The sequence below is a fragment of the Vombatus ursinus genome, unplaced genomic scaffold (genome assembly GCF_900497805.2).
Source record: "Vombatus ursinus unplaced genomic scaffold, bare-nosed wombat genome assembly UNPS02014799.1, whole genome shotgun sequence".
NCBI classification, from domain to species: Eukaryota; Metazoa; Chordata; class Mammalia; order Diprotodontia; family Vombatidae; genus Vombatus; species Vombatus ursinus.
In genome coordinates, this window is record NW_020954577.1 from 37,684,965 (window position 1) to 37,711,208 (window position 26,244).

The 26,244-nt window shown below is 42.3% G+C and overlaps 1 protein-coding gene across 6 annotated transcripts in view; it reads right to left on the minus strand.

Moving 5' to 3' along the window:
- Nucleotides 1-26,244, minus strand: part of THRB (thyroid hormone receptor beta) — a 391,398-nt gene that overhangs the window by 148,302 nt on the left and 216,852 nt on the right. The window contains exon 1 of one of the 6 annotated variants that reach the window (XM_027871974.1): nucleotides 13,310-13,372. The exons of the other annotated variants lie outside the window; for them this stretch is intronic. The gene's annotated coding sequence lies outside the window, so the exon portion shown is untranslated. Of the gene's footprint in view, nucleotides 1-13,309; nucleotides 13,373-26,244 lie in introns of those variants that run through there. 6 annotated transcript variants of the gene reach the window in all.

Below are 26,244 nucleotides of genomic sequence, written 5' to 3' on the forward strand. Positions count from 1 at the left end.
TTCCTTCCTTCCTTCCTTCCTTCCTTCCTTCCTTCCTTCCTTCCTTCTTCCTTCCTTCCTTCCTTCCTTCCTTCCTTCCTTCCTTCCTTCTTTCCTTCCTTCCTATCTCTTTCTCTTTCTCTCTCTCTTCCTTCCTTCCTTCCATTCCTCTCTCAATTTATTTTTTCCATGTTAAGATGTGAAGCGTTTCAAGGTACAGGACCAGGGTTTCCCTGGCATGACCAGCAGAGGTAGACATACCAGTTAAAAAAAAATCCTCATTGCTATGCGTCTATTTTCAAGTGACTAGGCTTGTTAAGAATTACCACGGTATTTATAAGGAAGGATGTTTTCCTTTTCCTTGCAGCAAATTGGGCTGGGAGGGGTTGGGAGGAGGAGGAGAGCTGGCTACCACATACAGAGTTTACCAGTGGAAGATGCTCAGCTGAGCTTCATTGCTCTGTGGCAAATGAAAGATTCTGGGGGAGAAGTGGGGTGGGGGAGGAGAAAGAAGGAGGGCTTGGAGGAAACATGGCTGCCTACAACCCAAGAGCAGATGGGAAATGGGGTGGCAGAAGCAAGGTTTAAAGGACCAGATGTTACTAGACAGGGGAATCTCCTAAAATCTAGGCTGTTGTGAGCTCTCACTTGAAAACATGCAGAAATACCTCACCTGGATCTCTTTCAGGCTATAGAGCACTGGCCCCCGAGTGCTGCGGTCAGCATTCTGCCTCACATATTTAGTAGCTGTGTGACCCTGGGCAAATCCCTTAACCTCTGTCTGCCTCAATTTCCTCATCTGTAAGATGAGGATAATAATAGCATCGACCTCCCAGGGCTGTAAGGATCGAATAAGATAATATTTGTAAAGCACCTTGCAAATCTTGAAGTGCCACATAAATGCTAGGTATTGTTATTATTATTAATTGATTGTTATTACCTACCTTTCCCCTAAGGTAATGGCGGTCTGCTGCGTCATTCAGTTCCTGGCTCACCACAGTCCTTATCCTAGTGAGAAATCAGCTCCTTGTAAGTCGCTCAATCTCGTTAGGCCTCAGTTTCCTTATTTGTAAAATGGGGGGGTAGGATTTGACCTCTAGGCTTTCTTGTACCTCTTATGATCCTTTGATCGTGGAAGGCAGGGACTGGTTTGATTTTGTCCTGGTATTCCCCACACAGAGCCTCGCTGGTGTGTGAGACATGCTCGTGGATGGACAGGGAAACATCATTGTGTGAGAATCTGAAAATTATAGGTGAAGGGGCAGGCTCGCCTGGCTGTCGGGGCCTAGTAAGCAGGCAGTATTCAGCCCACCAAAAGCAAGTGCACTCCCTTTTAATAGGTTTTTGGGGACGGCTGAATTTGATTCAAGAAGAGCTGATTTCAAATCCTGTTTAAGACCTTTAGCAGCTGGGTGACCCTGGGCAAGTCACTTAACTTCCTGTCAGCCTCAGTGTCCTAGTCTGTAAAATGGGAATAACACTAGCACCTAGAACATAGAGTTGTGGTGAGGATCAAATGAGACAATTCTGTATATGTGGAGCACTTTGCAAACCTTGCAACGCTAGTTAAATGCCAGCTATTGTTACTATTATTATTATTATTATTGTTATTATTATCACATTTGCCTGCTCAGTGGCACTTTAAGACTTGCAAAACACCTTCCACGGTCTCATTTTATTGTGGAGGCTGGGGGTGTGTGTGTGTATGAATGTGTGTGTATGAATGTATGTGTGTGTTGGGGGAGGGGAAGGGTATTTGCCCACCCCAGTGGGCAGTGACCCTTTTGAAGATGCTTGCTGCCTTTGAAGTTAACTTGACATTGTACCATGGTAACCACAAACCACCCTCAACAACAGCACGGACCGACTGGGTCCAAGCCCATTTCTGTTATCTCTAATCGCATTATCTCAGGGGGTTAAGGAGGCAGGCATAAAGTGTTATTGCCCGTCTGAGCCTTGTTGGTTGAGCACACCAGTCATGATGATTCCCATCAACCACAGTGTTTGCTTGTTATCTTTCCTTCAGTTTCTCAAGGGGATTTATGGGAATTGCTTCCAAAGCTACCCGTGAGGTGTGAGCTGACAGAATTCCGACAAAGTAGATTACGCCCAAGAGGAATGGTTTGCTTTGGGAGGTAGCGAGCTTCCCCTCTCACTGGAGGACGTCAAATGAAGTCTAGATGACCACTTATTGATGACGCCACTGAGGGACTCTTCCTTGGGTGTGGGGTGGGCTACGCGGCCTCCAGGATCACAGGTTTAGAGATGGAAGACACCTTAGAGGTCATCTGGTCCAAATCTGAAGAATATAAGGTGTGTGACCTTGGGCAAGTCACTTCTCTTCCTGTGGGCCTCAGTTTCCTCATCTGTAAAATGAAAGATTGGAACTAGCTGGCCTCTAGCTTCCTTTTCTAGCTTATGGCCATATGAATATACACCGTGGCCCAAAGAGTTTAGGTGACTTTCTCAAGGTCACAGAAATGGTAGGTGGTAGAGCTGGGATTTGAATTCAGGTCCTCTGGTAACATGTCGATCCATCGCTCCTTCTGTCTCCCCTTACTGCCGGCCCATAGGGTATGGTGTGGTATACAGTGCCAGGCATACAGTAGGTGCTCAATCAATGCTTATTGAATGTAACTGAGTACTCACAGAAGATGGCAAATGAGTAGAGATTCAGAGGAAGCTAAGCCTTCTAAGAAGTGTCGGGCAAAACTCCCAGTGCGGTAGGAAGCAGTTTAAAATGCAATTTGAAAATGTTGAATAAAATAAATAAAATTCAATGCAACATAGATCATGTTAATTTGTGATTGCGTTAATATGCAGCCCTGCAAAACTCCATTTCCATCTGATTTTGACATCACTGGACTTGTTTTTGTGGTTGTTCAGTCATTTCAGTCATGTCTGACACATCGTGACCCCATTTGGGGTTTTCTTGGCACAGATACTGGAGTGGTTTGCCATTTCCTTCTCCAGCTCATTTTACAGATGAGGGAACTGAGGTAAATGGAATGAAGTGACTTGCCCGTGGTCACACAGCTAGTATCAGAGGCTGGATTTGAACTCAGGTCCTTCTGACTTCAGGTCCCCTGAGTCATCTAGTGGTCTCACCACCGAACTACAGGACGTCCATCCCTTCAAATTCTATACCTATGTTTTGCTTATCCTAGGTTCTAGGTCTTGGTAGAAATGAAAGAAGGAGGTGGAAGGAGAATTCACTGAGCAAGTGGGGAGGGGAGGGTGGGACTTATTTGCTTAGAGCCCTTTGGCTGACAGCTCCAACCCGAGCTTCTTAAAGCCAGGGTACCTCCAGAGAGTCCCCGGCAATGATGTTAACCCCTTGTGATTCGGGGCTATTCTCAGGCAAGGCAACAGGCCAGTTTCTAACCTTTCCCTCCTGGGCAGACTCAATGCCTCCTTGTTTCCCAGGGTACATATATTTTTTTAAAGTCTTCCAGAAGGTGCCAGAGGATGTCTTCCTCACTGGTCCAGCAATGAATGCTCCTGCCTTTTTCAGTCACTTTGCTAGGGAGCTTCTGATTGGTTGCCAAGCCCTCAAATCCCCAGGCAGGGGGCAAAGATTCCGGAGGGATGCCAAGAAAGCTGAAAGGAGTGACTTGCTCAAAGAAATAAAGCCCTTCTGATTTCTGACACTCTTCCAGGTTCTGGTAAGGAAAAGGGAGGGAACCGAGGAGACTCACCCAAAATGGCCCCGAGCCCAGCAAAGAGCTTGGAGCCAGAGGGTTCCCCGGCCAAATGGGAGGGCTGGCAAATAGACAAATGAGGGCTTTATTACCAACTCTCATAAGCTACATTAGAAATGAGAATCATCCTCCCCCTTTGCCCCCACAGAAGCCGTTTAGATTGAAAGGATCGCTCCGACGTGTGCTGAGCGAGTACCCAAATAGTTTATTTTCACGTGAATCAAGTCAAATTGAATTGCCTTGACTTATTAAAAGCCTGAGAGGTTGTTGATAAGCCCAGAAATTCCCAAAGCCAAGTAAATGCTCTGAACGTTCCAACGGAGACAAAAGTTCAAGTGTCTTTGCGAGTCAACCTCCACAAAGAATCTGCATTCACAATTTATCCCAAAATAATTCGCCGTGTAAATACTTTTAAAAACACAAAAACAGGCCGCCTTTCATAAATCTAAGACAAATTCAAAATGGTCCTGTTCCCATTCTCCTTACAGTGTTTAGCTCAAATAAGAGTCCGTCTGGGCTGGGGCGGAGGTGGAAGGAGCTTGGTCAGAGTGTGGGGAGAAATAGAATTGGAACTGACTCGTGAAACTGAGCAGGATCAAAAAATATATATATATAGAGAGAGAGAGACAGAGACAGAGAGACAGAGACAGAGAGACAGAGACAGCGAGAGAAACAGAGAGAGAGAGAGAAAGGGAGAGAAAGAGGGAGAGGGAGAGAGAGAGAGAAAGGGAGAGGGAGAGAGAGACAGACAGAGACAGAGAGAGACAGAGAGATAGAGAGAGAGAGACAGAGAGACAGCGAGAGGGAGAGAGACAGAGAGAGAAACAGAGAGAGAGAGAGAAAGGGAGAGGGAGAGGGAGAGGGGGAGAGAGAGAAAGAGACAGAGAGACAGAGAGACAGAGACAGAGAGAGAGACAGCGAGAGAAACAGAGAGAGAGAAAGAAAGGGAGAGGGAGAGGGAGAGAGAGAGAAAGAGACAGAGAGAGGGAGAAAGACAGAGACAGAGAGAGGAAAGAGAGAGGAGAGACAGAGAGAGAGGAGAGCATAAAAAAGAGAGACAGACAGAGAGCGAGAGACAAAAAGACAGAGAGAGAGGGCACAGAGAGAGACAGGCAGACAGGCAGACAGGCAGACAGGCAGACAGACTCAGTTATTTATGGCAGTTTATTTCTTGGTGTGAATGCCCATTCAATATCACTTCAGTTAAAACTATAGAAACTATGTATCTATGTATAGATATATAATTCAATGTGATCCATATGTAGAAGAGATGATAACAGATTAATATATAAAACGTGACTATATTCTGGGTTTTAAATATATGTATATACAACATAAAATGGTGGAAAGAGGTAATTAAATTAGGTAAAATGTTTTTTTCTTTGCAAAAAAGGATAGTAATAATAATTATTTATGTTATTAATCCATGTTATTTATTTATTATTAAACTATAATATTAAATAATATTATTACAATATTAAACAATAATATTATTGTTTGTTTATTAATTATTATTTAGAGTCATCCCACCATAATGAGTTATTCCCCAAAGAACGAGCAGGAAGAGTCTGAAATCTTTCCATGCGTTATGATAGCTCCCCTCTGATAAGGCATTCGGAATTTACCCAGCACTCTCTTATCTTTAAAAGGCTGGCTTCAGGAGCCATTCCCTCTTCTCCCACTTCACCTGAGACTGGCAGCAGATGCACCTCTGGGGACACTTCCTAGCAGCTAAGGGAATGAAGTGACCCCCGCTTCCCCTCTGCCATCCAGAAACTCTTCTGCAGGTCGGTCAAGTTTTCCACAATGTCTGAGCTGGAAAAAAACGAGCCAAGACAAGCCCCCAAACACTGAAGAAAAACAATTTGGTGAGAGGCTCCATTTTTCTTAGATATGAAGCTGGGGGTGGGGGTTTGGGTGCCAGAGGGAAGGGGAAGGGTCCAAAAAGTTTGCTGCTTTAATGAAATGCAACGCATGGAGGCTTTCTCTGCATAAATCACGCAGTTCTCTCATTGCTGTTTGCCGCGGACTGCAAATAACTGGGAAAGGCCACAGGAGGGGCTTTAGTCTGGGGCCCCTTGGAAATTTCTGAATTGACAAAACATCTTGTAAACAAAATGTTCTTTAAAGTCGGCATCATATCCTCAACATGTTTGCGGCAAATTTATTTAACTGTGTAGCCAGATAATTTTTGTTTAAGAAAAAAAGATCAAGGCCTCAAGTTCCCCATCCCTCCTCCCCCAACCCGGATCATCCTACTAGACTCTGGGCAAGCAAGAATTGGGCAAGGTTCAGTGAGGCATAATTTAGTCCTCCGTTTGACAAATCCGCAGAATTGGACAGTTTAAATGTCCTAATTCATCAAACAGAGCTGGAAGGAGTCAGGAAAATTCTGTCAGGCAAAGGATCAGAGAGCACAAGAGGAGAGATTTATGACTGGAAGAGATCTTAGAAATGATTGAATCTGACCCTCTAATTACAGATGAGGAAACTGAGGCACACAGAGTTTAATTAAGAGTTTATCCAGTGTCACCCAGCTAGAAACTGTCTAATGTGGGATTTGAACCCAAGCCTTTTTGACTCCCAGACAAGTGCCCTATCCATTATACCAAGCTTCTTCTCAATATGGAAAACCGTATTTGTTTTTTCAGGTTGGTAATTCAATTATCATCTTCTCCCTTGCTATGGTACATTGCAATAGTCAAAGCAAACGAATACGAAGAGGATAACAACGATAATTAATCTTGAAATGGCGGTCTTTTACCCAGAGATCTCAAATCAGCTACCAACAAAATGGCCCAGTCACTTAAACAAGAGCAAGAGGAATCTGATGGACAACCCATGTGTTCTACTGGTATCCACACTGTATCAAAAGAAAGAGAGTAAAGGCCCCAACACACGGGGTAGACCTATTAGGATGAGTGGCACAGGCTTGGCAGGTAGGACAAGCAGGGTGCAGTCTGCATCTCTGTAGGGGTGTCTCTGTCCACGAGGTCACAGATCAAACAGAAGCATAAAATAGAATTTCAGATGACCAAAGATTTTGTTTCTGATTTGAACCAGACTGCAGACCAGGTTCCAAAAGATGGACTGTTCTTAAAAGATGTCAATGCCAAGGAGGCATGGACAAGCAAATCTACTTTCAATCACATCTAGTCAATAGTACTTGATAAGGAATATATAAGGACACAAAGTTATCCAATATGTTTTGTGAGGCAAAAGCTTTTCTTGACCAAGGGAAACATCCGTATACCAAACTTTATGGTAGTTGGGTTTTCTCCAAGGGTTGACCCCAAACTTCTCATCAGTCCCAGGGATCTCTTACACCAATCTATCTAAGCCCAAAAGGCTAATGCCCTTGGAGGAAAGACTTCTGGAAACAGTTATTTCTTGGATTTTAACATAAAGCCATTTTATTTCAAATGACAAGTAGCACATACTTTTCTAACTGAAGTAGAAATTTCACCCAAAAGGTGGTCTTTGCCAGCCTTTAACCAGTACAAAGGATCATAGATTTAGAACTGGAAGGGTATTTGTATCCTTATCCAACCTCCTCATTTTATAGATGAGGAAACTGAGGCTCAGAGGGGATTGACTTGCCCAAGATCACCCAGCTATTAAGTAACAGAGATAATTCAAATCTAGGTCCTCTGATTCTAAACACAGGTGAGTAAAGGTGTCCTATTCAGGCAAATCTTTGGTCACATAGTCTGGTTGCCTCTTAATTTTACTAAAGGACAGCTTGACCACAAAGCCCATAAACCTTGCCCATAAATCTTATAAGAGGGTCTTTCCAATTGCTCTCCGATCCTTTGCCTGACAGAATTTTCTTGATTCCTTCCAGCTCTATTTGATGAATTAGGACATTTAAACTGTCCAATGTCCATTTCTGGTAGCATCCAGGAATATTCAGGGCGCTCCTACTCATATTTATGACTTGTTTTTTTAGGTAGAAAGGGGCTTGCCTTTGTGTGCATTTATAGACCCATGAAAACAGGCCTTAGCTGATATAAGAAGTATCCCTGGACTTTAGCTATTAGCCACAATCCAAGCTCCAGCCCCCAAAGGGCCATGAAATGGCAGTCAGAGTAAAGTACAGGGTGCTGCCCATTTGTGAAAATTAAAAAAGGAAACAATGGATCCATAAACAACAACAACATATACATTAAAAAACCCCAAATGGGCTTTATCGACTCACACCCTAAGGCAGATCTAGGCGTCATCAGGCCTTGGGATGCCTGGTTGGGAGCTAGCTGCGACCTCAGAGACCACCTAGGCCGAGCCTTTTACCTTTCAGATATTGGAAGCGAGGCCCAGAGAATTTCAATGACTTGCCCAAAGGTCCCTTGGGTAGATCTTCACAGTGTTTGGTGTATTGAAAGAATGATGAGTATTGAGGCCAAGGCCAGAGTGGGGCTCAGGTTCATTTCTTGTTCTGTCTGTGGCCTTGGGGAAGTCATTTTCCACTGGAAGCCTCACTTGGTTCCATCTATAAAATGGGGCACAGGGACAGGGGGAATTGTTGGATGAGATGACCTCAAAGGTCACTTCTGGGCCGTTCTCTAAATCTTTTGATGCAGCCGTTTTTTCCTTGCATCTCTGTCGTCTTGCCTTCGTCCTTTTCTCATTTGTTGTGAGTTTTACTGAAGGTCCAAAAAGAGTCTCATATCCCACTAATGTTAAAGGACCTCCCCCTTCTCCCAGGGGTGTGCTTTCCTGGCATCTGCAAGCTATGAATTATAGCTTTTTCATGGAAACGCTAGAACAGGGTTTTGGGAAAACATGAACTTCAATTGAAAAAACTATTCACACTGAAGGTTTTAATAATGAAAAAATTAGGAGCATATGTGAAATGCATCAACGATGACAGCTTCTGTCTGGTTATTCCTTGCACTTGAGAGTGAGGGGAATCATATGGAAAATGGCTAGGTGGCCTTCTAAGGGAAATCCTATGAGCTCTTTGGTCACTAGGCTGATGCAACACTCTAACCCAATCCAAGGAGGTGCCTTCTTCATGCAGTATAGGGCTAGCTGTGGGATGCAGCTATGGAGTGACTCCAAGGCCCCTGCCCTCAAGGAGCTTATTGTCTCCTGACATTATCTAGCCCATGTCCAAAGTCCAAGTGCAATTTTAAGCTTTAGTGTTTAAACCTATACTAAGACGTCTGGAATACCCTCAATCTAAACAGAAAAGTAGAGGATATGGTTACTTGAGAAAATGGTAATAGCTACTGAGATCAGGAAATGGTTCCCACAGAAGGCATCCCAACAACACCTACACAGAACCTCAAACTTCCCAGATGTAGGACAGAGTTCTAGCGCAGTCCAAGGACGATCTGGTCCCAGGAGAGTTTTGTGAGCTGCTTTTGAGATAGTTCCTCCAGCAGATGCTTTAAAATTGTTTTTTCTTGATAGCTAGTTTTTATGACCTTGGCCAAAGCAGGTGATCCCTCTCTGCTTTTGTCCCATGAGTCTTAAAGGTTCTTGCCAGGATTCATCAGGGAACAACATCGTAAAGACTAGGATCTCTGTAAGATATACTTTTTTTTTTCTTCCTGAATTTTTTTTTTCTCAAAAAGACCGTTCACAAATCCAAGATGCCACAGACACACAGATTTGTGGACCTGTGAAAGATGTGAGATTTGCTAAAGGAGAGACCTCCTAATATGAGAAATCCTTTCACCAATGACTCAAGATGTCATTGAGCTCAACCCCTTCTTTTTAGAGATGAGGAAACTGAGGACCCAGAGGAGATGAGTAATTTTCCCAAGGGTCACATGGGTCATAGACCCTAGGGAGAGCAAGGAGTCAAACCCAGGTCCTTCATCCCCTAATTCAGGACTCATTCCACTGAATCGTGTTGTCTCATTATAGATCAACTGCCTCAGGCCCTGAGGCTTCCCTATGGATTGTTCCACTTGGGAATCTGGCAGTCTGGTTCTTTACTAGCCTGGGGGCCAAATATGGATAGCATGTCTCACCACCCAAGGGAGAAAACATTGGGGAAGTCAATAAATCCAGTCAACTTGTGAACTGTTGGTCCTCAAACATGCCCTCCAAAGAGAGAGAAAAAGAGAGGAAAAAAAGGTCAATCCTCATTCTCATGAACCCTTTTAATATATTATGAACAGTGTGACCTGGGCCTGGCTCCTAAGCCTGCCAGCTTCCTAATCTCTGGTATGCTGTTGGCATTTCTTCATTTCCATTAGTCTTCTAATCCCTCAAGATATATTTATCTAGCACCCAACAGGTGTCCGACACTGGGCTAACTTTAGCTTAAGCCAGCTCATGATGCAAAAGCAGGTGTTTAATGCATGTCCTTTCCACCCCGACCTCCCAACCTCATGGGCACCCAAAATCAAACACCAACCAGGCCAGCAAATTGTCTAGTTAATGAAAAAGATCACGGTTATCTACAGCATTAAAGCTTGCAAAAGGCTTTACACGTATCTTCTCACAACGGCACCACAAGGAAGACAATGCGTGCATTTGGACTAAGGTTCCAGATAATGAAACCACAGATGAGAGAGGTTCGATGTCTTACCCATGGTCACACAGCTAGTAAGGGTCAGAGGTGGAACTCAGACCTACATCCTCCAGCTTCAAGTCTAGACCTCCTTCCACTGCATCCGACTGCTCTCCTAATGAAGAGCCCTTCATTTAACTACAAACTTAGAAAGTGATGAAATTCTGCCTGAAATTATCGGGCAAGGGGCACTTTCTAAGCCACTTAAATATTACTGTATTGACTAGTTAGATACTGAAATGAGAAGCAGGACCATTTCCCATCTTGAGTGCTGGGCAATCTTTGATCTTTAGATTTAGGGAAAAAATCAAGGTTTTGTTCAAAAGGTATAATAACCACTTTGCCCTCCTCCCATCCTCAAAGAAATTATCTCCTCTAAATGCAGTAAATCTGGGGGTAGAGCTAGCCTTGATTAATGATCATAGGTGTTGTTGTTCAGTGATGTCCAACTCTCCCTGACTTCTTGGACCACAGCACACCAGGCCCTTCTCTTTTCTACTATCTGTCCAAGCTCATGTTCGTTGCTTCCATGACACGATCTATCCATTTCATCCTTTGCCATCCCCTTCTCCTTTTGCCTTCAATCTTGCCCAACATCAGGATCTTGTCTAATGAGTCCCATCTTCTCATTATGTGGCCCAAAAGTATTTAAGCTTTAGCTTCGGCATTTGACCTTCCAATGAATAGCCTGAATTAATTTCTTTAAGTATTGATTGATTTGATCTCCTTGCTATCCAAGGGTCTCTCAAAAGTCTTCTCCAGCACCACAGTTCAAAAGCATGGATTCGGCAGGACTCAGCTTTCCTTACAATCCAACTCTCACAGCCATACATCACTACTGGAAAAACCGTAGCTTTTGACTATGTGGACCTCTATCAGTGAATACCTAAAAATCATGCCTCAGCCCTCTATAGGCAGACTACATTGCTCCACAGACCCCTTCCCCCCTTCTACCTCTTACTAGGGGACTGATGATCAATCAATCAATTAATCAATAATCTATTAAGTGCCTACTTATAAAGGGATAATACTAATAATACTATTAAGGTTGTGGATATAAAAAGAGGCAAAAGATAGTCCCTACCCTCAAGGAGCTTACAATCTAACGGGGGCAACTGTGAGAAATAATTATTAATAACCAATATCTTGGGAAGATTCAGAACTCCCCCCCCCACCCCTTCCAAAGTCCTGACTTTAAGTTCAGTTTTTTTTTTAATTAAAGACATTACTGACAATGAGATTGCATTGACTCTCCTCAATCTTGGTCAGACCTTACCCAACCTTGCAAGAAATTTAATCTAAAGTGGGGAAGACCATTGAGTTCTACTCAAACTTGAGTGGAGACAAATCCTTTTGTTTAGAGGATGGGAGTGGCCTGGTATGGAGACATTTTCTTTGTCCAGGGGAGATGTGATGTTGGGGTGACATCAGCCCCTATGGGAAGGGTATATAAACTGTGAGCCCGCTGCCATGATTGTCTTTAGTCTAAGAGAGATGGCCAAATGACCATCCTTTTATTAATAATCTGTTGGCCTTATTAATAAAAATGATTAAATTACCCAGAAACTATATCTCCAGAAACTTTTTAAACGTCATAGAGACAACATGCAAACAAAAATATACAAAGCAGGATCAATAGGAAATAATTAAGAGAGGAAGAGCACTGGAATTAAGAGGGGTTAAGGAAGGCTTCTTGTAGAAGGTGGGAGTCTTAAAGGAAGCCAGGCAGCTTGGTAGTCAGAGCAGAGGAGGGAAAACATTCCAGGCATGGAGGGACAGCCAACAATATCACTGATGCTATGGCCTAAGAGCGCTTCTCGGAATCTATAAAGGCTTCTGAATTCTAGGTTATTGGAGGCCAAAAATCCCTCCTTGGTCATCAGTCCTCTGCTTCTTCATAACTACTCCTTCTGCGTCCCTACCCTGTGCTACCCTATTCTTCCAATGTGCTTCCTGGAACTCCTGTTCTACTGTTAACAAACTGCCTTCATAGTACATAGATGTTCTTCCCCTACAAAAATATTTTGTACACATTTTGGATTAATTTATCTGTGTCTGTGTTGCTTTCCCTGTTACTAGAACCTTACATTCTTTAGGGTTGGGATTATTTTGTTTCTGTTTTTGTAATTCCTAGTGTCTAGCACAGTGCTAGGCACAAAGGAGGGACTTAAAAAATACTCACTGATTTGAATTCAGAATCATTGGGACTTTTATTCATTTAAAAAAATCCATAAACCTTATTGTGGCACCTGAACATTTTCATTTAAGCTTCACAATCTGAGACTGTAATGAACGAAAGAAAGGAAAGAAGGGAAAGGAAAAAGAAAATAAATAAGTATCATCTAAATTCGAAAATGAAATGTTCTATATGGTAGAAAGAACACTGGATGGGGAAACAAGAGAAGCCTGGAATCTGGTTCGAGTGCTGCCTCAGTTTCCTCATGTGTAAAACAGGGATAATAATAGCACCTACCTCCTAGGGTAGTTGTGAAGACAGAATGAGATAATAATTGTAAAACACTTAGCACGGTGTCTATCACATAGTAGGAGCTATATAAATACTAGCTATTATTGGCTATGTGTGTTCATGCAAATCCCTTAACCATTCTGGGTTTCAGTTTCTTTATCTGTAAACATGAGAGATTTGGATCATTGCTTTAGAGCTCCAAGGGCCCTCAGGGGTCATGAGTCCAACACCCTCACTTCAGAGAAAAAGAAACAAAAAGGTTTAGTGGCTTGCCCAGGGGGACACAGCTATTTAGGGTTTGAGGTAGGGTTTGAACTCAGATTTCCCTAACTCCAAGCCCAGCGTTCTATTTCCTATCCCATGCTGCCCGTGATTTTGGCCAGCTCTAAATCCCACTATTTTCTCCTTCATTTCTTTAATCACCCCGAGTTCTTGTGGTTTTTATTCCAACACCTCTCCACTGTCTGTCTTTTCTTTCTCTCTCTCTGTCTCTCTGTCTCTGTCTCTCTCTCTGTCTTTCTCTGTCTCTCTCTCTCTTGCTTGCTATTAGATCTTCACAGTCATCCTAGCTTCTCAGAAGAGGGAAGAAGCACTAGCCCCCAGAACTGGCCCCCTTGTCAAAATCAAGAGAAGTACCTGGGCTGACAGGAGCCTCCTCTTTTGCCACGACCTCTTAGATTCTCCACTAGGGTAGATAGGCCAGGAGATGGGGAGTTATTAGAGAGGCAGCAGAGCTGAGATTTTACAGTTGAAGGAAAATGTTGGTGCTGTTTCCTGTTTCGGGATCAAAGTGAACGTGTCAGCTCTTTGGGGAAGGGTTACTTCCTAAATAATGACTAGTCTGTTAATGAATCAGGCAAAAATTGTAATGTTGGGGGATATAGCCTCGCCTTATGTACAAGCTTCAGGGAATGAGACCACCAAGGGAAGAAACGAAAATCCTGTTTTACCACTTTGGTCTAAGGACTGAAATGATTGCAAAGCACAAGATGAATACAAAATGGGCTTTCTGGAACTGCTCGACCACTTAATTTTAAAACAATAACTACTCTTTTCAAATAATTTTAGAGATCAGAGAATCATAGATAGATGAGACCTTTGAAGTCATTGAATCTACCTAATTTTCATTTTACAGATGAAGAAACTGAGTCATACAGGAAATGAGCAGCAAAGCTAGGATTAGAACCTAGGTTCTCTGACTGTAAATCCAGCATTCTTTCCACTGGATTGTGGTACCCCCTAAATCCACCCCTGAATTGAAGAGCTGAGGGTAACTAAGGCTAGCACTCTTTGGGTTGGTGCCTTTATTAGTTGAGAGGATACCATCTATCTATCCAGAAGAGATGCTGCAGCATGCAGAGTATGGGCATGATGGGAAAGGATTTGTGTCCGTCTCCTCATTTCAAGGTTTCTGTTCTAATAATGATATAATTAGCACTTATATAGTGCTTACTATGTGATAGGCACTATGTTAAGTGTAATAATAATAAAAAATAATAATGTTGTTCAGTCATTTCAGTCATGTTTGACTCTTCTTGACCCCATTTGGGATTTTTTTTGGCAGAGATACTGATGTGGTTTGCCATTTCCTTCTCTAGTTCATTTTACAGATGAGGAAACTGAGGCAAGCAAGGTTAAGTGACTTGCCTAGGGTCATAAAGCTAGTGTCTGAGGCTGGATTTGAACTCAGGAAGATGAGTCTTTCTGTCTTTATGCCCGGCACTCTACCCACTGCACCATCTAGCTGCCCTAAATAATAATAATAGCTAACATTTACATAGTGCTTATTATGTGCCTGGCCCTGTGCTGAGTGCTTTACAATTATTATTTCATTTGATCCTCGCAACAATCCCGAAAGGTAGCCGCTATTATTGTCCCCATTTTACAGAGGAAGAGACGGAGGCAAATTAGGATTAAATGACATGCCCAGAATCACACAGCTTATGTGTCTGAGTCAGGACTTGAAGAGGCTAGAAGAGTCTTGAAGACTCAGGTCTTCTGGACAGCACATCTGGCATCCTGTTCACTGAACCACCTAGCTGCCTCGGTTCTAGGATCCTATGACTAACTACTGTCCCTCTTCTTGCAAATTGTTTTATGTACAGGGGCTCATTTGGGACCCACAACAACCTTGTGATTATAGAGACTTCAGTTATTGTTCTCATTTTACAGATTAGGAAACTGAGGCTGAGAAGGATTAGATGACTTGTCTGTGGCCACACTAGTAGGAGTCTGAGGAGGGATCTGAACCCAGGTCTTCAAGTCTGTTTGCTACCCAATCATCATGGTAGAGTCCACAGTTTCTCCCCAATGCACCAACTCGTTCATTCATTCACAAATACTTTGCCGTATCTTGGGATATGGAAATGACATAGTCCTGACCCCAGTGGGCTTTTACTACTAACATTTTTTTCCAGGTTAATATATAAGTACTTCAATCAATTGGTCAATCAATGAACATTTAAGTTCCTACTATGTGCCAGGCACACACGACAGAGAGGAAAAAAAGGAAGCAGTTCTGACTAGTTCAAGTACACTTAAAAGGTATACAAACAGTTCATTTAAAAACAACAACAATAACAAACTTTCCTAGGTCCCAGGCACTAACAGATCCTTAGAAATACTACACAAAGGAATCCATTTGACTATAAATAGCCTAGTCTTTCAAGGATTAAGAGTTTGGTGTTGCTTTTGGCAGGTGGAAAGAATATTAGTTACCTACCATTCTTGTCCTCTGAAGGAACAGAGTTGTAACAAGTAACAATTCTGGAGAATATAATTTTTTTTTTTTGGCACATGGCACAACTGGTATGTCAAAGCTCCAAGATTCTGGTCTCAGACCACCCACAAACAGAAGGCATGAATGTGTCCCTGGTGCAGCCCAGGGCTACCACCACCCAGCTCCTTATAAAGTCATCTTCTGCAGCCATTAAGGAGGGGTAGCAGCCCAAATTCAGAAGAGAATTACAGAGAGAATAGGCAATAAATCTTCACCAGGAGCTGCAAGGCAGCAGATCTTTTGACCATTGAGACTGGTCTACTTAGGGTACCCTGTGGTAACGGACAGTTCAAAGGAACCCTATGAATGAAACAATTACTCTCACTTTACTAGGTACAAGGAAATCAATGAATGAATGAATGAATCAACCAATCAGTAAGCACCTATTAAGTGCTTACCATCTGCTAGGCAAGGGGCTAGGTGCTGGAGATACAAATACAAAAATAGCATAGAGCCTGAAATGACAGGCCAATTGTAAGTCTTTCTCAGACCAGTTGTCCCTGCCCTAGCCCTTCCCTGCCTGCCCCCCTCCTTTTTGAACACTCTCCCCCTCCAATATCTGGAATCTTCTAAGTCTGGAACTCTCCATGCCAGAAACTTCCAGATTCCCAGCCAAATGGCACTGCCGACCTCCTTGCCTGTGGTATCCTAAGTGAGAAGCCAATGAGTGACTGATTGGGCCACCACCTCTTCCTGTAAAACACCTGGCTCTCTTTTGCTTCCGAAGCTGCCTGGAGTCTCACCCATTAAACTACTGAGGGTGTGGCATAATGCTATGCCCCATCCTGGGAGCGTCCACTCACAAAATCACCTTGGGCTTCCTCTGGGCTCTTCCTGCCAGCCTGAAGACTTGTTATTCTTCGGTCATAGCAAATGATAACTAGCATTTATATAGCGTTAAATTGCTGCACAAAGACTTTTGGAGGCACCTTGATTATGGCTCTGTGGTATGCTAAACACTCTTAATATGTTATTCCATTTGGTTGTGGTTATGTCTAGGAATGAGCTTCCTCCACCAAATACACGGGAGAGGCAGTAAAAAGAAAAAAAAACCCTATCATAGTACCTGGCACATAGCAAGCTTTTTAATCAATGCTTGTTGATTGACTGCTTGATTGACTCCAAGTCTTCCTGCTTCCATAACAGCTCTGGACTTTATTCATGATGCCAACCTGTCTTCACTAAGGGCCAAGGCTAATAATGAGGCAGGGCTTTGGGGAACCTTAAGGTTGCTGGTTTTTGTTCTTTGGGTCCGAAAGTTTTGTCTCAGGAAACTAAACCACAGACTCCAACGGCAAAATTTGTGAACTTTTGCTTTTAAAAATATTCTGATAATTCTATTTCAATATAATGGTTTCCTTTGTAATTCCTGTATATTTTATTTCATTCACTTAAATACATTATTCTGAGAGAGGGGCTGTAGGAATCACCAGACTGCCCAAAGGGTCTAGGACATAAAAAAAGGGTAAGAACTTATTTAAACCATAGTTCCACCCCTACCCCCACCATTTTACAGAAGGGGAAATTGAGGCACAGGAAAAAGAAGTAAATTACTCAAGGTCACTAGGAGCCTCAGTGCATGGAGTGTTGGGCTTGGAATCAGGAAGATGTGAATATAAATCTTATCCCAGAAACTTACTAGCTGTTTGGTCCTGGGCAAGTAGGTCACTTAATCTCAACCTCAGTTTCTTTATTTGTCATTTCTCAAATGAGAATTACAACACCTGACTCGGAGTGTTATTGTAAAGATCAAAGGAGAGAATATAACTAACATGCTTTGCAAAACTTTATTTATATCATCATAATATATACATAATTATATAATAATTGTATAAATATATTAATACATAACTATATAATTATACTATTTTTATACATAAGCACACAGCTGCTATATATATGTATGTGTATATATATATATCATGTATAAATGCTAGCTATTATAATAAGGTCATCTGACCTGTGAGGGAGTAATGTGCAGCAGTTGTAGATTGAGGGGACCAGGTTTCAAATCCCATTCCTGAAACCTGCCACCTGTGAGACCTAGGATAGGTCTCTGAAACTCAGGCCTCAGTTTCCTTATCTGTAAAATGAAACGGTTTACTGGTTGGCCTTCGAGGTCCCATTCAGTTTCAGATTTGAGATTCTATAACCTTAAAAATGCAGGGTTCTTTCCATTTGGACAAGAATAACTGAATTCTTCAGCCTGAGATGACACATCTATGCAGTCTGCAAAACCACCAACTCCCAGCCCCAAATCCCCAGCGAATCTTTGGCCTAAGATCACGAACTAGTCCATGACCACAATGGAATGACGCATCTGGGCAGGACAAGTGGCAAGACTGATTTTCTTGGGTCTTGGTTTCATTCATGGTCCCATCTGTCAAGAGATCACGGCCGTGGCCAACTAGCACTATCAGGCTATGGGGAGAAGGCATTTTCTCACGGCAACTAGAAAAGATTCTGGGGAGGTGAAGACAGAGTTACTCCCTGATTTATGAGGCTTGACCCACACTTGAAAGCACAAGTCTCTGTCTGAACTTGCAGGCTTTGATGGAATAACATCCACACCAAGGCTCCCGCCATTCCAGGGACCCCCAAAGCCTTGCTGTGGCCCTTTAAATCCAACTGACAGAGTAACCCTGAGAGGAGGGAAGATGCTGGGCGGCTGCCACCTGGGCTTCAGAGTCAACTCAGCTCAGACTCTCAGACTGCTGCCTCTGGCCATCCTGGCTTGTGGTGGCTTCTCTCCTCAAGGCTCTCTCTATGTCAAAGCACAGTCACATGAAATGAAGTGGAGGAGGCCCTTCCTTCTTCGGATGGCACCAGGCCCGCCTGCATGATGTTCTAGCCCCGCGGGATGGCAGATCTTGACTGGGATGGGCCCGGGGCCAGCAGCACCAGCCCATTGGGGCAGCAGACAAAACCTCTGCTTGGCAAAGACTGCTGGGGAGGCTGCTGCGTGAGGGTGAGCGGGTGAAACAGCTAGCCTCCCATCCGCGCTAACCATTCTTGTTAACTAAGTGGCTATCCTCTCCTGGAGAGCAGGGAATGTTTAATTTTTTTTGTCTTTGAATGCCCAGGGCTTAACCCAGTGCCTGGCACGTAGCAGGCCCTTTATGAATGAAAGAAGCGTTCATTAAGCACTTATTGCATGCTATGACCAGCAGGATGATGTGATTAAAGACTGCGGGGCTGAAACAGACAAGAGGAACTGAGGTCCAGAGAAGATGTGACTTTCCCAAGGTTATACAGCTAACAACTGCTGAAGTCAAGATTCGAATCTAGGTTCTCTGACTCCAACTCCAGGCCTCCTTTAGTGTTCACTTCATTCCCAGTTCAAACCACTTTTGGACTGCTCTGCCTCGTTAGCAGTATCACTACATGATGGCCTCTGCCCTACCACCTCCTTTCTTCATTGGTACGTTTCCAGCAGGAATCACCATTTCTTGAGGGGTCTCAGCCATGCTGCTCACTTCACGCCTAGCTCAGCTCACTCATGACTTCTTTACCTCCCCACCAGCTGCCCTGCACCCTCATCTGACTTCCCAGTACCCCTTTATGCTTGTTTTCCTCTTCTAGAACGTAAACTCCTTAAGAGTGGGAAGTGTCTTGTTTTCTTCTTTTTGTATCTTCAGTGCTTAGTGTGATGCTTGACACATTGTAAATGTTTAATAAATACCTTTTCTGTCTGTGTCTGTCAATCAATCAGTTTCTCTATCATATGTTTATCTACTTATCTATCTGTCTGCCCACTTCCTGTCTATCTATCCATCTCTTGTCTATTTATCCATTTTGTCTGTCATGTATTGTCTATCTTGTCTATCTATTTTATCTATTTATCTATTTTGTCTATCTATCTATCTGTCTGTCCATCCATCCATCTATCTATCTCTTGTCTATTTATCTATCTTGTCTATGTATCTATCTTCTACACATCTTGTCTATCTATCTGTCTATCTATCTCTTGTCTATCATCTATCTTGTCTATTTATTTATCTTGTTAATCTATCTTCTATCTCGTCTATCTATCTATCTGTCTCTTGTCTATCTCTCTCTCTATCTAGTCTATCTTGTCTATCTATCTATCTATCCTTTCATCTTTGAAAATCTGGGATTCTTTAGGTTCTTGAATTCTGTCTCCAAATTACAGCAATTTGTCCAATTTTTCCCCACTCTTGGATAGCTCTCTTCAGCTATCTCACTGAAGTTATTACCAACTTTTAGAGCATGAACAAAAATGAGGTCCTAGGTAGAGTCTCATCTTGTGAAAAAAAAATGGCTTTTTCCATGGACAAAAACACGGTGAGGTCAGCTGTCCTTTTGCTCTTGACATAGTTCCCTTCTAAATCCCTCTTACCTCCTTATCAGTTTCTGTTAGATCTGGAAGGGGTACTGTGAGCACATGAGGGATGTTGGGGGTGGAATGGGGCAGCGATGCTAATGGTACGTGCTTGAAGAGTCCCCTCAGTGGTAACATATATGGGAATGAAGTGAACACTAAAGGAGGCCTGGAGTTGGAGTCAGAGAACCTAGATTCGAATCTTGACTTCAGCAGTTGTTAGCTGTATAACCTTGGGAAAGTCACATCTTCTCTGGACCTCAGTTCCTCTTGTCTGTTTCAGCCCCGCAGTCTTTAATCACATCATCCTGCTGGTCATAGCATGCAATAAGTGCTTAATGAACGCTTCTTTCATTCATAAAGGGCCTGCTACGTGCCAGGCACTGGGTTAAGCCCTGGGCATTCAAAGACAAAAAAAATTAAACATTCCCTGCTCTCCAGGAGAGGATAGCCACTTAGTTAACAAGAATGGTTAGCGCGGATGGGAGGCTAGCTGTTTCACCCGCTCACCCTCACGCAGCAGTCAAGTAAAAGACAGAGAAACCAGAGGCAGAGAGCTCTGAAGAGAAGGTTACTCTGATTCAGCAAAGGCAGGAGCAGGGCCTTGAAGAGATCATGACTTGTTGAGATGGAGCCACTGGGGGCTTAGCCTATTTTCACTCAGTGGGGAATGAACACATGGAGTATATCATGACTGATATCAACATTCTGGAATTATTTGGCATTTGAACCCTTGAAAAGTAGAATTCTTCATTTTGAGAGCTTTTACAACTTTCCAGTTATCATAAAACTTTCATTAAAGTGAAAGAAACTGACACAAAACAACCCTCAGGCCTGCTCTCCCATCTCTCTAGTCATACTGTTCCATGGTTTGGGGGTGGACAAGAGATAATAGGAGGTGCACAAGCTGGTGAGAAAAGCAGCCAAGGCAGGGAAACAAAAGAAAGTTTTTTGTGTTGTTGTTTTTTTTTTTAAACATTACATTCTTGACTTCACAGAAGGTTTTGAGGGCTGTGTCAGGGGAGTAGGTGTAGGGACCATAATGGAAGCTGAATATCAAATTTCCATCCTACTTACAGAAGGCTTTCCCATGTGTTCACTTAAATCAACATTCAGGAATCTGGCCCCCAGTCAAGAAGTTGCACATTCACATTTTGTGAAGCAAGAAAGAGAGAACTCTGTTTAGAATGAAAACTTTTCAAGTCATTTTGATCAATTCTCATCTTCTCTCCTTAGGAAGTAATTTTGTCCTCTCTCTTTGCAGCTCAGAAAAGAGATTCCAGAAGGTGGTTGGACCAGGAAACGATCTCTTTATCCAACTTCTCCCAATTAATACAAATACATGTTTCTCTTGCAATCTGAAGATCCACCGCTTACTTGAAAAGAATAGTCTCTTGGCAAAATCTATTGTTTAACCATAGTCCAACCAACAGGGTGAAAACAACAGCTAGTCATTTCAGCAGCCTTGGGCCAAATTAGGATGATGTCACAGAAATCAAATTAATAGTCTAGTGTTCTCTGCAGACATCTACTCTCATCTCTCTCTGTCTCTGTCTCTCTCGTACATAAAACTTTCATAGCACCTCTTCTCCAGACATGTTTTTATCACAAATGGAAATAAAGGCTAGGAAGTCTTCTAATGAATTGTTGAACAGGAAAATTACACCGAGAGGAATGAAGAAGCATTCTAATTGTCTAAGGGGAGCAGGCAATCCAAGCTAAGGGGATTGTGGACATACCTGGGTCTTGGGTTGAGAGAAGGATAGATGGGTAGAATCAGAGAATTAGATTCTCCTGGTAGAGAGCCTCATGTTGTTTTTGATTTTGAATTAAATAAAAGAGAACGTTCACAGAAGCTTAGCCAGAGCCTACACAGGCAAGAACTATCTTTGGTACCTCCAGCCTGCCTTTGACCAATTTTCCAGCCCCGTGCTTCTCTAACCCTTCCCACTGCAAAACCTGCTCTCTGGAGCAGATCTAATGTGTCATTTGATATCACAGGGTGAATTTAAGATAATGGATCACCTTTTCAAGGACATCTTCTTCAAGTGTCATATGGCTGTTGAAAGGGATACTTTTTTGAGTTGGGGGTGGAGCAGAGTGAGTATTCTTGGGACCCTTACACATTAAACTATGCTTCCTGCATCACCTAGTCAACCTATTTCTAAACCCTGCACTGGGTAGCAACATTATTTAAACAAATATAAGTCATTCTATGTTGTAGAGGACAGGGCACTGACTTTGAGTCAGGAAGATCTGAATTCAAATCTTGCTTCAGACACTAGCTGTGTGGCCCCTGACAAGTTGAGTAACTTTTCTTTGCCTCAGTTTCCTCATCTCTAAAATGGGAAGGTTGAATTTGTTTTACATGACTACACATGTTTCAATTAAATTCAATAAACATTTATGTGCCAGGCATTGTGCTAAGCACTCAGAGATACAAATAAAAAAAAAAAAAAAGACAGTCCCTGCTCTCAAGGAGCGTACATATTTGTTATGGGTTTTGTTTTTCTTGCCTTCTCAATGGGTGAGCGAGGATTTGGAACTGAAAATAATTTTTTTAAAAAAGCAAATCTAAAATGAAGAGGCTGCCTTGATGATCCTTGAAGTCCCTTTCAGTCTAAATCCAGGATCCTATGAAGTTTGATGATTTTATTATTTATTCCACTTGTTAAATGGCGTGATCTCAGCACTCCATTGAATTTCTTTTTGTATTTTTCTATCTCTGGGTTGTAACTCCAGCAAAGTCTCAGAATTTCTAGAGCTGTATCTCTTTGAGGGTTGTCTTTTTTTGGGGGTGGAGTGGGGTGGGGAGGAAGGCTGTTCTGCAAATACTCAGTGCCTGGCAGCTTTATACAAGTGTTTGTTGGAGGCTCTTTCAGAAGCTACCCTCACCCTCCTGTTTTTAGGTCTGTGACCGTCAAGGTGAAGTTTTGTCTCCTGATGCCTCACGGTACAATAGACATAAATAATTCACAAACAGACAAGATAAGCTTCTTAGTAATGGTGGGTAGGTAACTCACTCACAAAAGGCTTTCAAACATAAAGAATGATACAGGATATAATTGGTGAAGATAGTTCTGTCGAAATGCCTCAGATATAGCCACCAATTAGGGTTCAAATTAGATGGGATGTTCAGCCTCTCAAACTGGGCATCTTTTTCTTCTCCTCCCTCCACCCTATCCCCTTTAAAACATAAAAAAGTTTTTGGTGCCTCCTTTTATGATGAACAGGGTTGTTGGGACGAATAGGTAAGGGAAGACACAATGGAATGTGTCTATGAAGAAAACCTTTCACCACCAGAATGGGAGAAGAAAATTAAAAAAAAAACTTAAAAAAAACAAAAAACAGACCTCCTTCAAACTCCCAAACTATTTATCCAGCTTACCGTCCACTGACCCGGAGCCAGAACTAAATGTGTGACTGGGGCTTTGCTCCAGGGTAAAAGAGATACAAAATAATAGGGCTTGGAAAACAACCTTCAGCAGTTTAGAAACAACTACAGTCTTACATGAAAGTGCGGATCCTGGGGTGCATCCCCACTGGACCTCCCCCTTTCCTCAAGTCAAAGGTCAATGGAAACGCTCCCCTCAAGTTTCCTCAAAGGGAAGACCAATGGGATTTATCTCCCAGGCTCTCCTTTGCCCCACACATCTCTCACGGGATGGTCTTCATGCCATTGATAAAAAGGTCAGTGCCACTTGCTTGGGCACAAGAATCTCTAGTGAGGGCTTTGCAGTGATAGGAGGCAAGATGACTGCCTTAGAGAAGCAAGTTCACCTCTGCCCTAGGGATCAGCAGTAAATACCGAGGAATAGCACTAAAGAATAATGCTATAAAGCAAATATTTATGGATGATACCCTCTTCCCCAGTACACAGCCAGCTAGTGAGAAAGAGGGCCGCTGACACCAAAAGGAGGTGACTAAAGGGAAAAATAAATAGAAAGCATTCCAAATGTGTTTACATGTACAAAGTAAAGGGTAGGATTAGGGTGAACTACCTAGAAAACTCAGATAAAAAGATCATATGACTTGGAGACAAAACACAACTTGGGCTAGGGGACAGATAAGTCTCTAAGACTATAATTTGCAGAGCAGGTGCTAATTGGTACCGGTAGAGAGAGTTCCCTAAAACTTAAAAAATTCTCAGGTTTATTCCCCATCATATCTCCCAAAAGAAAGCTGTGCATGTATATTTTTGGCTCTATTTTTTTTTCCCATAAACTTGAATCAATTTTCTTCTTTGCCTTAGGTCATGAAACAATGTTTATCACTATTTTTATAGAAAAACTTTTTATACAAATAAAATCAGATTTAAGTAATCGGAGAAATATTAATTGTTCATTATATATAACATAATAAATATATAACATTATATGTATAATATAATAAAATGATAATTTTACCTAAACTAATTTATATATTCAATGCTATCCCAATTCAATTACCAAAAATTATTTTACTGAATTAGAAAAAATAATAAGAAAATTCATTTGGAAGGACAAAAAATCAAAGGAACTAATGAAAAAAAATGTAAAGGGAAGAGGTTTAGCAGTACCAGATCTTAAATTATATTATAAGGCAATAATTATCAAAGTTATCTGGTACTGGCTAAGAAACAGAAAGGTAGATCAATGGAATGGAGCAGACATCCAAATTACCACTGCAAATAAATATAATGACCTTGTTTTTAAAGGCAGAAAAACCTCCTTTTTGAAAGAGCAGAACAGATACTGACAATATAATAAATCCATAGTTTTTCTTTTGTGATATTTATGAAACAATAACAATAATTGGTAGCATTTATATAGCACTTTAAGTTTCTCCAAGCATTTTACAAATATTATCTCATTCGATCCTGACGGCAACTCTGTGAGGTAGGCGCTATTATTGCACCCATTTTACAGATGAGGAAATGGAGGCAGACAGAAGTGAAGTGACCTGCCCAAGGGTGCACAACTAGTCAGGGTCTAAGTCTGACATTCCTTTCTATCCCCTCTTCTTCTCCATTAATAATAATAACTGAAACCAAAATGTAATTCTATAGTTTGTTCAGCTATTTTCAGTCATGTGCAATTCTTTGTGACCACATTTGGAATTTTCTTAGGAAAGATACAGGCGTGACCTGCCATTTCCTTCTCTACCTTGTTTTACAGATGAGGAAACTGAGGCAGACAGGGTGAGTGACTTGCCCAGGGTCACACAGCTAGTAAGTGTCTGAGGCCAGATTTGAAATCAGGAAGACCAGTCTTCCTGTAGTCAGCCCTTCCTCCCCGGACCGATCCGCTGGGCCCACCTATCTGCCCTAAGATAGCACCTTAGCATCTTCTGAGTTCTTTATCTAACCACAGGTCTCTGAGAAATGACGTCACAGGTATTATCACGCCCATTTTGCGGATGATAAAACTGAGGCTCAAGGAACTTAAGTGATTTGCCCCAGGTTTTTCCCACAGAGGCAGGATTTGAACCCTAGTCCCTTCAGAACCAGCACTCCATCCCCTACACCTCAAGCCTCTCACTCAAGTTCAGGCCCTTCTTGCCTCTTACTTCGTTTACCTCAATAGTGCCCTGACTTTTTTTTTTCTGCATCTAGTATAAATTTTTCTTACCATTTTCCCTAATCCCTCATTTTTGAAACCACACAAAGTCATCTTACTAGAATACTACTTTGAACATGTGTTTTCTCTACTTTAAAAAACAAAACAAAACCTTTAATGACTCTGTTGCCCATAGAATAAAGCAGAAACTCCTTGGCCTGTTATTTAAAACCTTCTCTAATCTGCCCCCTCTCACTTTACCAACCTTGCGCCCCACCAGTCACCAATGTGAACCCACCACTCTGGTCAGCTGGTCAACTTTAGCCTCAACATATCGCTCCCTTTCCCTGAAATGCCCGAGTCCGTGCAAACATTCCCTTTCCAGTCTCACTTCCTCCGCTGGATCCATATTGACCTCTCCTGTTTATTCCCAATGTAACTCCCCAACCAGATCTAACTTTCCAGACGGCAAGGGCCATATGTTATTCGTGATTCATGTGTGGTGAATGTCTTAGTGGGAAGAAGACTGGACTTGTAGTTAGGAGACTTAGGTTGGGATCCTTTCTCATATAATACTGGCTCCTAGAGTCACGGGCATGTCAGCCTCATAGAGTTTCAGTCTCCTCATTAACTATTTTAAGTTTGGTCCTCGTTTTTGTTTTTTTAATCTTGGTGGAAATTTCTTCCACCAGGAAGCTTAGCAACATCTCTACAATGGATAGACTTAGAAAGTTTCCTGAAAAGAAGGTGGCGCAGTGTATAGAACACCAACCCTGAAGTCAGGAGGACCTGAGTTCAAATCTGGCCTCAGACCAAACACTTGACACCAGCTGTGTGACTCTGGGCAAGTCACTTAACCCCAATTGCCTAAAAATTAAAAAAAAAGTTTTGAAAAAAAGAAGAGAAGTGATAT